The sequence below is a fragment of the Drosophila gunungcola genome, unplaced genomic scaffold, assembly GCF_025200985.1.
Source record: "Drosophila gunungcola strain Sukarami unplaced genomic scaffold, Dgunungcola_SK_2 000059F, whole genome shotgun sequence".
NCBI classification, from domain to species: domain Eukaryota; kingdom Metazoa; phylum Arthropoda; class Insecta; order Diptera; family Drosophilidae; genus Drosophila; species Drosophila gunungcola.
Genome location: NW_026453222.1, coordinates 494,833 through 508,902, shown reverse-complemented (window position 1 = coordinate 508,902; position 14,070 = coordinate 494,833). Strand labels below are relative to the sequence as shown.

The following is a 14,070-nucleotide window of genomic DNA, read 5'->3' as shown; positions in this document are numbered from 1 at the left end:
CTTAAATGGGAGCTATTTGATATTGTCGTCCAATTTTGATGAATTTAATCAGTAATTCTGAAATATTTACCCATTACTATATCTCGAAGAACTTTAAAACAATATTCAAAAACAACATTGTTATAACTTTTTTCATTTATTTTTCCGATAATTCCTATGGGCTCGCTCCGATGTATATACTACCTGCAATAGAAAGACAACTTTTGGGAAAGTGAGAACTTCTGACTGAAATTATTATACCGTCTGCAAGGGTATAAAGAGATAGGGGCACCTAGTGAAGAGCCGGAGGCAACACAAAATCAAAAATATCAGGGTGGCAGTCTATCTGCTTAGGTATAAAGGCAACCGCTGACTTAGCAAGGCTTATAAAAATTCTCTCTAAAACAGCCTCGTCTCTAGGATATGTATATACTATTTTAGAGGGCATATGGTTCTAAATCCAGTGAAAGTCCCTGAGCCTAATCTTAGACACTTACTTTCCGGGGAATTTGTTAATGATAAAATTTCCAGAAATCTAAGTCGGTCTGGGCATTGACCTGAAAACAGTTTTATTAGAACGCAATATAAGCATAGCAGCTAGACATTTTGGCGGTAAGAGCGATACCGTCAACCTGGAGGGATACAAAAGTTGTCTTTATCTTTACAAGCAACATCTTATAAGTCGGAAATCTTTTTCCTTAAAAATTTGAGCGGATCTTTGGTCTGCACATTAGAACCCAAAGCTAATCTCACCAGGACAGCATGCCTAATCAAAGGGTAGGTCCACAGAGTAAGCTTAACAAACAATAGTCAACCAATTGAAAAGTTACTCAACTTTAAGGAAAAGCTTTTAACAAGGTACTGTCTATAGTCATAACAGAATCTCTTACATATCTGGGTGTTTAACTCCCAAGTGTGGAAATCAACAAAAGATTGCTAATAAGCAGAATGGTATCTTCCACAGAAAGGCGTACTATTTCTTCTGCTATGAAACATTCGAAAGCAACGAAATGCGAAGTTTCCCTAAGTACCGTGAACATGATCAACACAGCAGTAGTATGACTTTTTCTAAGAATAATCGAATATCTGTTTAGCCAACATTTCACGCCATACTCGACGATGGGACACTTGCCAGAAGAGCTGCTCCTCTATCGAGAGCTCAAATCATTATAGGTAAAAACACAGCCTTTGAATCGCCGACAGTGAGCAGCGCCGTTAGCACAGGCGTTATCTTTGGGACCGATCCGAGTGAAAGAAAAAAATCTATAACTAGTCTCTAACCAATGCGGATCTTACTGCATCAGCGGTATTTCATACTTTTATCTAATTGCAATTTTTTTTCAATAAACAATTAAATATACATATGCTTGCGCAAACATAAAAGTGTTGAAAATCATAATCGTTACGGCAAAAACATTAAATAATAGGTTTTACTTGTAGTGATAAAATATCAAATAATTAAATAAATACAGGTGCAGTGTTGGCAAGAGGTTTGAAGTCGTAGACGTACGCCTTTTAAACCTATGTTGACATGGAGATATACTTCATCTGCAAAGATGTTCAAACAAACTGTAGATATCTCTGTAGTTGCTCGTATTCGATTTAAAAAAAACTGTGCACAGGGACATGCCGGGATGTGACAAGCATCATCCTTGATGATGACAACGTCATCAATCGCAAAGTTGGCATTTTGATGTTTCTACTGATACCTTCGGTGCAGGTACTTATGTCGCCATCTACGCTTAATTCTTGATGAAGTAGATTAAGCTTTTGCCAGCGGTTTGTTACTGAAAGATATTCGATTCATTTAAAAAATCGTCGTTAAGGGTGATCGTCGTAGAAAATGACCAAGAGTTAGAGAATGTAAGTTATTATCATGAACTGTCACTAGAGCTCACAGCTACTTTATATTAGTGTTGTGTAAACTCGATCACGTCAATGAGTTCAGTCGCTCACTTTTTATTGAGTGAACAAACTCACTCACTTTGTTCACTCACTTGTTCAGTTGTTCAGCTACTCAATTGTCAAGTTGCTCAGTTGTTCAGTTGCTCATTTGCTCAGTTTTTTATTTGCTCAAGCTTGCTCCTAAGTTTCACTTGCTGACAATTTATTTGGTTTTAATTCTGTCTTATTTGCCCTACGTCATTGGTTACATCCCTCTCATCAAATATTATAAAATTAGTACATGTCAAATGGCGTAATATCTGAAATCATATACATATTCATTTAAATAATATAAGAAAAGATTAGTCAGCAAACAAAACAATTGAGCGAACAAACATCTTAACATAAAGAAATGATTTTATCATCAGCTGATTTTCAGCTTGTAGTAAAGAGCTTAAAATAAACTCGATTAAGAGAGCTGCCAGATTAGATCTGGGTGGAAACTGCAAGGGAAACGGTTCTTCGTAGAGGTTTTTGCATTGGAAAATCGACTATTGACTCGATTTTGGCCAATGAATCCCTAATTAAACACAGCGTGCTTAAATGTCTTTTACTAGAATTTGTTTGCTTGTTAAGTAATTGCAGAAGAAACTGTTGCTCGCAATGCTCGCGAGGAAGTCGTCAACTTTTCACACACATCGATGTTTTCAGCTTCAGCGAGATTTTCAGCTTTGCCTTTTTTTCTGGAGGTGAGGTGGAGGGAGATTGGAGCATGAAAGCCGTTGATCCGTCGGAGAATCCAAGCAATTAGCATGGATCTTTTTGTTATCGTTTTGGATGGAGTTCGCGGTCTATTAATAAGCGTACTTGCTTTGGGAACCTCCAAAAAGTCTCTATCTAACCGCTGCAATGAGTTGGCATTGGGCATATTCAGTGCCCTCGAGTGTGTTATCGCCTGAAAGTTGTCAAAACCTTGGAGAAGGTTTTGCTTGTCAGTGGATATTTCTAAATGCAGTCTTGAGTAACTGTAAAAGCGTTCGTACTGAGAGAAACGGAGCGCAGTTTACTCTGAACGTAATTGTGTTTAGTTAGAAATCGTTTATAATTCCTGATTGGTTTGGGCGGAATATGTAAGCAAATATCCTAAAAACAGCAATGTCATGCTAAATTTAATGTTCAATTTGGAGCCAGACAACTTAAAAAAAAAATGTAACTTTTTATCTTCTTGTTATGGCCAAAGGCTTCGTTAGCACACATTTGTATATACGGCCCTTAAAATTTTTACAATTAATTGACGTTTTTCCTATGTCATTTTAGGTATAGGTAAGGGGCAAAAAGTTAGAACATGTGCCAATAGACAACCTTTTTTTCGAAATTCCAGTTTTAAATAAGTAACATTCACACAAAGATTTAAGGATTTAAACAAAAAAAAGGCTGTTTGTGTGGCATCCGCCTCGAAGGACCATGATTTTGCAGGATAATCCACGAGATATGGGTGGATATTTTTTTTTTTTTGGGGCTTCGAAAACCCACGCGTCTTCTTGGAGAAGCCAATGCATCGAGTTACTGTTTGGTAGAGCTGGCTTGGTATCGGTATATCGAATAATTGGGTTTAGAAACACTATCGAGATCTTTAATTCTATAGCAATCAATAGTGGTAAACGCAAGAAAAGTTGTACATCACTACATTTGGCGATTATAAGCGAGTCTCAAAATGGATAAATTCGTGCAAGGCGCAAGCATTCAAGATAATTCTCTTAAGAAAAGTATAATTATGTGTAAATACCCAAACTCGCAACTAACAGTGTACGGTTTTTTGAAATCTAAAAATAACTGTTCTTTTCGGACCGATTGCCCAAAGTGTCAAAGTTGAACCTTTCAAACTATCTCTTGAACCAATCGGTTTGTGCTCAACCGAAATCGACTTCGTGTTTTCATTCCGTCTTGTTCATCGCGAGCGATTAAAATAAATGTCTTTTACGTTTGAGTGGATATATTTCACCTGCTTGTGCTTGTGAGCGAGGTTCCTTACTTTCGAAAAATAGCATATGAAACTTGTATAACTTAAAATTGATGTTGCCATCGGGATGGACAAGGCTATATTAGGTGTGAACTTTGGTCATGTTACAGCTGCAATTTACATCAAAGAGAAAATTACGGAGATCGTACATGATCACGGCATAACTTTTGATCAAGTCTTTAGGTAAAATATTATTTGCAGAAAAGGATTTATATTTTTGTTATAAAAAACTAACAACTATAACCACAGCATAATATCTGATAATGGAAATGGGGAAATTGTGATGGAAAACTAGATTCACTACCGTTAGGCTTCTTGTCCACGACCTGTTTTATGTTGATAATATTTTTGTAGTAGTTTTGATTAAATATTTTAACAAAATATATATATATCAAAAACTAACACTTGTACTAAACTAAATTTGCCAAAAAAATTATTTCTAATTAAGGTGCAATACAAAGTGCGCCATCATGCGAGATTGGCAGCCACTCTCAGAAGAAGGAGTCCTCTTCCAACGGTTATATCTGTGCTGCCAAAGAAGAGTCTCCGTTTTCGGCCTTTTTGGATGGCGTACAGGCACTGGCCGAGCCCAATGAAGAGCCTGCTTCTGAAAAACTTGTACAAATCTATTCTCTCATAGATAACTTCGACATGTCCGCTTGCCATTTAATTCGAATATTTTGTTTTTTTTTCAATATGAAGCTGCTGAAAAAATATTGAACCTGAAACTTGTTTTAAATATTTTTTATAGTTAGCCTAAATAAATCAAAATCCCAAATAAAAAACAAAACCATCCACTTTTTTTTAAATTTTGATACTATCGACACAATCGAATATTTGCTTTCAAAATATCGAAATCATTGAATACGCCAAACATCAATATTTTCCCAGCTCTACTGTTTGGTGCAGTATGTATGTGGTCAGGTTGCATCATTGACCCGTTTTTATTTCGAAAACGAATCACGAGCCGCCGTAACCGTCAACGGCGACCGCTATCGCGTTATGTTGGAAGACTTTTTTCCCCCACACAGAAGACATAGGACGGCGCTACGTGCAACACAGCCAACGGAACGGTCAAACTTCTGCGCGGTTCGTTCGAAAATCGATTAATCACCCGAAAAAGCGATGCCGCCTCGCAGATCCGATATGACCTCGTTTGAATATTTTTGTGTGTTGCCGTCAAGGACAAGTGCTTTTCCAAACATCAGAGACGATTGACAACCTTAAGATTGAAGACCATACTAACGAAAATGTGCTGGAAATTAGGAGAGTCGGATGTCCTCCTAAAAGGCCTCACGTGGCAGCCCCATATGAATGATTAGAAATTGATGCTCCCGTTATTTTATAGGTTTTTAAAAGAGCAACTCTTAACAACGCAAGCTGTATATGAAGATGGAGGGAATAATAATGAGCGATCGGATGATGATGATGATAAGAAAAAAGTAAGAACAAAATGTAGTAGTTTTAGTACAAACATATCGAGTAACCTTATTTTGGCCTAGATTTTAAGCCCTTTTAAGATTAATTTTGATGATTGAAACTGGGGAAACTATTTCTATAATGTTCAATGAAATGGATTGGAACGGAACGGTGGAATTTAAAGTTTGTTTACACTATAAATTTAATGGTTCCTTAATATTAAATGAATAAAGTTAGCGTACGCTTACACTAGGGACATGTAATCCATTTTTATACCCTAGCAGAGGGTATTATAATTTCAGTCAGAAGTTTGCAACGCAGTGAAGGAGACATCTCCGACCCTATAAAGTATATATATTCTTGATCAGCATCACTAGGCGAGTCGATCTATCTGTGTCCGTCTGTCCGTCCGTTTCACGCAAACGAGTCTCTCAATTTTAAAGCTGAGTTTTAAAATATTAAAAAAAAAATTTGTTTTTTAATTTTACTTTTTTATTTTGTAATTTCCTTTAGAAATTCTTTATGATTAATTGATAATTTGACAGTTCAGAATTACGCTTTTAATTTTATTAAAATCGGAAAACGATATCATATAGCTGCCATAGGAACAATCAAATAAGCTTCAAATAGCTTCAATGTAAACATACACGCAAGTCAATCATAATTTTAATGTTTTCAAGAATATTTAATTTTTGCAATTGCTGCAAGGGTATATGAACTTCGGCTTACCAAAGTTTGCTTCTTTTCTTGTTTCAACATTTCTCTTTTATTTAGTTATACAAAATAGTGTTGATTTTAAAATGGCAATGTGACTGAAATTCATCAATAAATCTGTATATATCTATAACCTTTTAGAGGGTATTATAATTTCAGTCAGAAGTTTGCAACGCAGTGAAGGAGACATTTCCGACCCTATAAAGTATATATATTTTTGATCAGCATCACTAAGAGAGTCGATCTAGCCATGTCCGTCTGTCCGTCCGTTTCTACGCAAACTAGTCCCTCAGTTTTAAAGCTATCTGCATGAAACTTTCCCAAAAGTTGTCTTTCTATTGCAGGTAGTATATAAGTCGGAACAAGCCGGATCGGACGACTATAGCATATAGCTCCCATAGGAACAATCGAAAAAATAAATAAAAAAAATTATAACTTTGCTGTTTTTTAATTTTTTTTTAGTTCTTCGACATATAGTTATGGTTAAATATTTCAGAATTATGTTTAAATTTCATCCAAATCGGACGACTATATCATATAGCTCCCATAGGAACAATCGCAAAAAAAAATAAAAAATATTATAACTTTGCTGTTTTTAAATTTTTCTATTAGTTCTTCGACATATAGCAATGGTTAAATATTTCAGAATAACGTTTTAAATTTCGTCAAACTCGGACGACTATATCATATAGCTCCCATAGGAACAATCGGAAAAAAAATACAAAAAAAATTATAACTTTGCTGTTTTTAAATTTTTAATTCTTCGACATTTAGTAATGGTTAAATATTTCAGAATTACGGTTTAAATTTCATCAAAATCGGACGACTATATCATATAGCTCCCATAGAAACAACATAAATATATAAAAAAAACTATCTAATAATTGAGCTGCAAATCATCATAGCTTCAATGTTTTTAAACATATACGCAAGTAAATCATAATTTGAATGTTTTCAAAAATATTTAATTCTTGCAATAGCTGCAAGGGTATATAAACTTCGGCTTGCCGAAGTTTGCTTCCTTTCTTGTTTAAATTGTTACATTTAGCAAAAAAACAGGTGACTCTAATAAAATGTAATACTATTTTGTATTAAGAAACGCAAAACTTGTAACTGCAGTAGGTTCGAGACGATTTATTTTGCGATAATTTGTGTAAAAACTTAACGAAAGTATGACGACAAGAGGGAGTGGTTACGATGACGTTCGATTGATCACAAAATTTAATATTTCAATAATTTCTCTTAGAACCTAACTTATGCTAAGGTGGCGAGAGACGGGCCGAATTCGCAAGAGCGAACGGACGAAAGCTGTATTGGCTCCCGCTCTCGCCCTCCGACGACGTTGGGCTCCCCCTGGTGCCACTTGGACCGCTGCTGGAGGCTGGAGATGTACTCCCGGGACCATCGCTGCAAATACCTGTGCCTGGGAGACGAGGCACCTCGCCATCGTCGCAAGCAGGTCAGGCTGATCTGGTCCGGGAGCGGCGCTGATGGTGGGGCCAGAAGAGGGCCCCCGATGAGCAGATGAGCGGGGGTCAGGGCTTCGCCGTAGTTCGGGTCGCTGCTTAGAGCTCCGAGGGGTCTGGAGTTGAGAACGGCCTCCACGCTGGTGAACAGAGTTCCGCCGAAGTGCGGTGCTCTGGGCGGTATGAACACAAGCTCGCATCCTTTTTTTGATGCGAGTGTTTCGATACCGCCCCCTGCTCATCCAGACGGGCTCAGAACTCTCTCATGTGCCGATCTGCGCCAACGAAGTTGGTGGCGTTGTCGCACAACACCTTCATCGGAACCTTTGAAATGCCAACAAGAACGCATCAGTGGTTATTTCAGACACTTAGTCTAAGTGGACCGCTTTGGACGCAAAACAGTACGGTGGCTTACCACGGATACGATACGTTGTGCTGAAGGGACCAAAAAAATCAACGCCATTGCTTTCTCCGACCACTCCTGAATTTCTGCAACCCGCATCGACGAGGGATGGGTTTTAATCTAGTGTAAAGTGATCTCGGAAAACATTCTCAATGGCACAATTTAGCAATGGCCTGACACGATCTGCTAAAAGGTGAGCTGCAACAGCTCAAGGCGAGGCAAAGTTTTCGTCTTGAGAGAACTACTTTCGATTTGGCGGTCAATAAAGACACTTTCAAACCTTCAGCATTTTGAGTCCGAATGTAGAAGCACGCTTCATACGCTCGCATGGAAGCTTCAGCGTAACCATGTATTTGTATCGGGACTTGTGGATCGCGATACCTTAATTTTAGGCAGCTGCAGAAGCGTCGCTTTAAACGTCTCCCACGATGTAAGCAACAGCATCGGTAGCGACTCGTCCCAATCTAATTTTCGAAGCCACAGTTCCTGCAATAACATCTTTGCCTTTGTGACCAAAGGACACAAGAGGCTAAGTGGGTCGAAAAGTCGAGCAGTCACCGACAAAATATTTCGCTTTGTCGCGCGAAGATCCAGGAAAGAATCATCCAACCGAAATTGAAAGTAAGGGTCTTAGTTACGTCTGAGTCTGCCATAAGTGGCATTACAGCGCTATCAGATGCGGATAACTCTGGGCAGTTTGAAAACCACTTTGCCAATTCAAAACCTGCCTCTTGCAAGACCTGAGAAACTTCGTCTCGAAGACTTGCAGGTGCCAACGCATCCGGCGCCAGTCAACAAATCGTCAACATAAAAATCATTCTGAATAACCTTTGCGGCTTTTGGATGAGTTGCTTGCGCCATCTCTCCTAGCCGCATTAAACACAGAATCGCCAAAAAGGGCGCTGGCGAAGTTCCATATGTAACGGTGTTTAACTTAAAGATATTCAGGGACTCAGAAGGATCTCGTCTTCATACTATGAGCTGGAAGTTTCGATCAGTTTCTCCACCATCACATCGCGATACATCTTTTTGACGTCGGCCGCAAGGGTGAACCTATGCAATCTAAACCGAAGCAGAGTCGAGTACAGCTCCTCTTGGATAGTTGGGCCTACCAGCGTGGAAGTACGGCTCGATGCATCGAAAACTACTCTCAACTTAGTTGAAGTACTTTGTGGCCGTAGAACGCATTGGTGCGGAATGAAATAGTGCGGAGTATGCGGAATTTTGTCATTGGTGGAGGACATGTGGCCCATTGAAACATATTCCTCCATGAATTCAAGATACGTCTTCTTCAGCGAAGGGTCTTTTGACAATTTCCTTTCTAGCGACAAAAATCTACGTTTCGCAACTTCGTATGACAAACCAAGAGTATTTGGGTCAGATTTGAGCGGCAAACGAACCTGATAACCAGAAAAATTTTTCATAATCCAAAAATCGGACGACAACTGGCTGTTTCCTACTCGCGACTTCACAATCGTGTGTATTTTTTTTTTGTGGCTTGGGCATTAGTTTTACCAATGCCTCGCAAGCTCATGCACACGTCTTCTCTTGCAATTTTGAGCCTCTGAGCGAGCTCGTCAGTCACATAATTTATTTGTGAACCAGAGTCGAGCAACGCTCGAGCTAATACAAACTCGTCGCGTTTGGTTTGGACGCTCACAACAGCAGTTGCAAGAATGACTCGATCAAAACATGCGACGTGGATGGAGACTCCTGCATGAGCGTGGGCTGAGAAGGGGGTGGCAACGCGAGATTTGTGCTTGAGGAATATATGTGTAGCAAAGTGTGATGTTAGGAATTGCACGCTCTACATCTTTTCGATTTGCATTTTTTGACCGTGTGACCCTTTCTTAAGCAGTTAATGCTTAAGGGTGCTCTTTTAGCGAAATCGATTCTTTGCTGAACTCTTAGGGCTGCGAAGGAAGCGCAGTTTCCAATCTGATGTTCAGCTAAGTTGCAATACACGCATTGAACAGAGTCGTTCCTGGCAGAGACAAACGAAAAACTCCTATTTCCATTCTTCTTAGGGTTAGATTGGGTCTGCTGAACAGTTTTGGGCTTGGAAGCCTCTTCTGCTACCATGTGTTGGTATCGCCTGTTGAGGGCCGCCTCACATTCGCTCCAAAGTGGAAGCGAAGTATAATCTAACTGTTCTTCCCATTTTCTTTTAGTTCCTGCATCGACCTTGCTCATAACCAGATGTATGTATGTTGTAAAAAAAATGAGACAATCATTATCATGACTTGAAAGGCCCTAACTTTTCCTAAAGCGTCTTTAGCTAAACACGAAATTAAATGAATGAATTTTTCAATATCGTGTAAGATGTCGTCTTTGTCAACGAAAGTTTCGAAAAGGCTTATAAAATTTTTAAATTCGGAGTGTTTTCCGCTGAAAGTTGGGAGAACAACGCTTGGCAGGCGGCATTGAGGCGGGCGATTTGCTGGCGGATCGGCTTTCTCGATATTATTTTGTTTGCACTTATTTAAAATCGAAATCAGCAATGACTTTGCCAATTCGGCCCGCTCTTCCAACTCTTCGCGGTATACATCTTTTGTATCTTTCACTCCTATTTGGTTTTGCAAAAGTGAAGCATTTTCAATGTGCGTAACGGGATTCACAGATAACTTAGCTTCTTTTAAATGGCGATACGTTCGGTTAATACTTTTCAAGCAAACATCTCGTTGGTGTTTAAGCTCTTCGATACCCTTGGTTTCCATTGCGTTTATTTGTATTTATTTTGTTTATTAATTAATATTAATTATTTGTTAAATAATCTAATAAAAAAATAAACGAGTAATATACCGATCGCACACAGTGTAGGGGAGCTAAGTGCCGAGAGAAGTACAGCAAAAAATATTTAAATAGGGTTTTTATATTTATTATATAAACCCTGCGACAGTAATATGCCGCACGCACTGTAGGGGAGCTAACGCTCAAGCTTAAGCATACCGAAAAAAAGAACAAACTTTTAAGCAGACTGGAAATTGCACTGCTGCAGCGATCGAGAACGAAAACGACCAAAGATAACTCGAAATAGCAGCAGCTGTGTCGGTGTGTGTGTGTATGTGTACGCGGAAAATTGTAAAAAGCGCGGGAAAATTCTGAAAAGCGCGGGATAATGTTCAGTCAAACTGCAGCGAAAGTTTTTGCCGCTAATTTTTAAGAAGTACACTTTTCACAATTTGCACTTTTTTCCAGCTTTTTTATTTATACCCTAAATTGGTGCTCACTGCGACGAAAATTGGGGGAATAAAGTTTGCACTAATTGCGATTCACATATAATTCGAAATATATTATGTTTATTGCAGAATTTTGGTTGTTAGTACACGCAATTTTTTTTTTCTTGGTTAGAAGGCTCACTATCTACCGATTTGTATATAATGGCAAAAAGCTGAAAGATGGGCCAAAACGCAATTTACAAAACGCCACGGATTAACTTTAAACTTTTAGCACTCTATACCTGGTTAGCCGACTTGATAATTGCAACTTCCTTTTTTTACATCCATGTTCCAACGGCAGCAGCAAATTAAACAATTAAATTTGCAGGGGCGGAAGAAACGTCTTGGGCAACACAAGGATCGGCAGAAAATTTCCAGCGACGAAATTTTTGGTAAATTTAAATTTTTTTGCAGAACCGACACAAATAAATTGCTTTTCTGCTTTTGTTGGTAATTGTTATAGCTTTTCACCGAAAAAAATGAAATAGGTCGCGAACTCTACTGCAATCACGTCGGGGTCACCATGAAAAATGTAATACTATTTTATATTAAGAAACGCGAAACTTGTGACTGCAGTAGGTTCGAGACGATTTATTTGTGTAAAAACTTTTGCGAAAGTACGACGACGAAAGGGAGTGACGTTCGATTGATCACTAAATTTAATATTTCAATAATTTCTCTTAGAACCTAACTTATGCTAAGGTGGCGAGAGACAGGGCGAATTCGCAAGAGCGAACGGACGAAATCTTTATTGGCTCCCGCTCTCGCCCTACAACTAGTGAATTCAAATAAAAAGCGCCAAGTGCGCAAACAATGTTGATTGTTTTTGATTAACACAATGCAAGCTTCTGTAACGACCCTGTTTCGGGAGGCGATATAGCTTGCCGTGACAGAAATTTATATTCTCTATAGATCGGTTTACCTACCTCCCTTTCCTCCATAATGACACAGGGAAAGAGCTCCGAAAGTATACTTAGTTGAGATATACTTTGAATCTTAACTGTACTTGACTCGCGTTCGTTGGACTTGAACACGTATGTATAATTCTGATTTAGACGGGTAAAAGCTGAAAACTCCGCAAAGATCGGGCATTGCCTGATCAATGATTGCGATGCTGTGTGAGACGTGGACTTATATTAATTTTAACAAAACTATAAAACTTTATCGGATCTTGTGATCAACGAGTTAAATGGCTTTTATAGCACCTTGCGTTAAGCACGGTAAAATTAAACCGATCACTTAAGCATCAGGGAAGGCTGGATTAACATTTTGTAGTTATTTTATAAAACAAGTATATATATTATCCATTACTATTATTATTTTAGTTATTGGCCGGCTTAAGGCAAAACAGAGGTTTAATTTTATCAACAATTTTTTGGCTGCGATTCGACATAGAAAATTTTAAACGAAACAATATACTCATTTCAACTTCTGACAAAGTGAACAAGTCAGTTGCTATAGACATTCAACAACCCTCAGGCCCGCCGCGCTTGCCAAGTTAAAAAATCGGGTGATAACGAAATGAAATATGAACACAAAAAAACCAAGTTCAGGACCTCGCGGTGAAGATCGTTGAGGAAGAGCCACGGACACTCAGCACTTCACACAACGGCCACAACAATAGCGGAACCCAGCCAGGTACCAGAAAAGTTGCAGGGAGAAAGACAGCGGAAGGCAAGTTCAGTCGGGCGCGCTTTATCCAAGGCAAGATACCCGAGAATGAGGCACAGGGCAATACGGTCCGCAGAGACGCGGAGGACAAGACTCGGTGCCTTGGGGAGAAGTGGGAGGCGATTGAAGTAAGGTCGAAATGGATCAGGTCGTCCAGCCGAAAGGCTAGCAGTCGTGCCGATCGGAACTATTCCCTCCTTCGACTCGTCGGTGACTTGTTCTGGTTGCCTAAGGAGCAATATGACCAGGTAAAAGTGTTGTCGCATCTGAAATCCCAGAACCTATAGGAAATGAAGTCGAGCCAGCCTTTCCTTTTTCTGATAAACCAACGGACAGTGGTTGCGCCCATAGGCCAAAATTCAAAAAATGCATAACAAAAACTTTTGAAAATAAACAAATCTCCCCTAAGATGGCCAAGCTTCTTCATGGCAAACTAGATTTTTCTGGAAATCAAACGTGACTCTCTAAAAGTATAATTAATCGTGCAATACTAGACACAGTGGGACAAACAAGGAGATTTCCTAAAGAAAATGACGACATTTTAATATTGACCTCAGACAAAGGTAACAAGACGGTAGCTATGAACAAAGATGACTACAACCAGAAAATGAAGGACATATTAAAGGATATGAACACATACAGGACATTAAGGAAAGACCCCACCTCTAAACTACAAAAAAATAACGAAATAGTGGACAAACTATTAAAAATGGAACATATCTCAAGGATCGAAAGAAAAAGTTGACAACCACCACAGCTTTACCACCACGAATATATGGACTACCCAAAATTCATAAAGAAGGAACTTCTCTACGACCAATCTGCTCCTCCATCGGATCACCATCCTATGCACTATGCAAATACATAATTGACATATTAAAAAACATAACAATAGACTCCATATACAACATAAAAAATTCAGAAGAATTCAAAGAAAAAATTAACAACACATATATTGGCGACGATGAAATATGACGTAATTTCATTATTTCCGAGTATACCGACAGATCTAGCCCTGGATATAATTAAAAACAAATGGACAATAATACAAAAAAACAGTAAAATACCGCAAACAATATTTATGGACATAATAAAATTTTGTATTCAAGAAAACAGATATTTCAAATTTGAAAACAATTTGTACACACAATTAAAAGGAATGCCTATGGGATCGCCAGCCTCGCCGGTCATTGCAGATATTGTAATGGAAACTCTCCTGGACAACACGTTAGAAAAATTAAGACGACCTCCAAGATTACTGACAAAATACGTAGATGACCTGTTCGCACTCATTCA

General features: G+C 38.7%; 1 protein-coding gene and 1 long non-coding RNA gene across 2 annotated transcripts in view; one reads left to right on the top strand and one right to left on the bottom strand.

Moving 5' to 3' along the window:
- Positions 1-14,070, bottom strand: part of LOC128264158 (unextended protein) — a 128,035-nt gene that overhangs the window by 57,554 nt on the left and 56,411 nt on the right. The window lies entirely within an intron of this gene.
- Positions 697-1,216, top strand: LOC128264159 (uncharacterized). The gene is made up of 2 exons (XR_008268662.1): positions 697-1,152; positions 1,183-1,216. It is a non-coding gene; the product is annotated as an uncharacterized LOC128264159 (long non-coding RNA).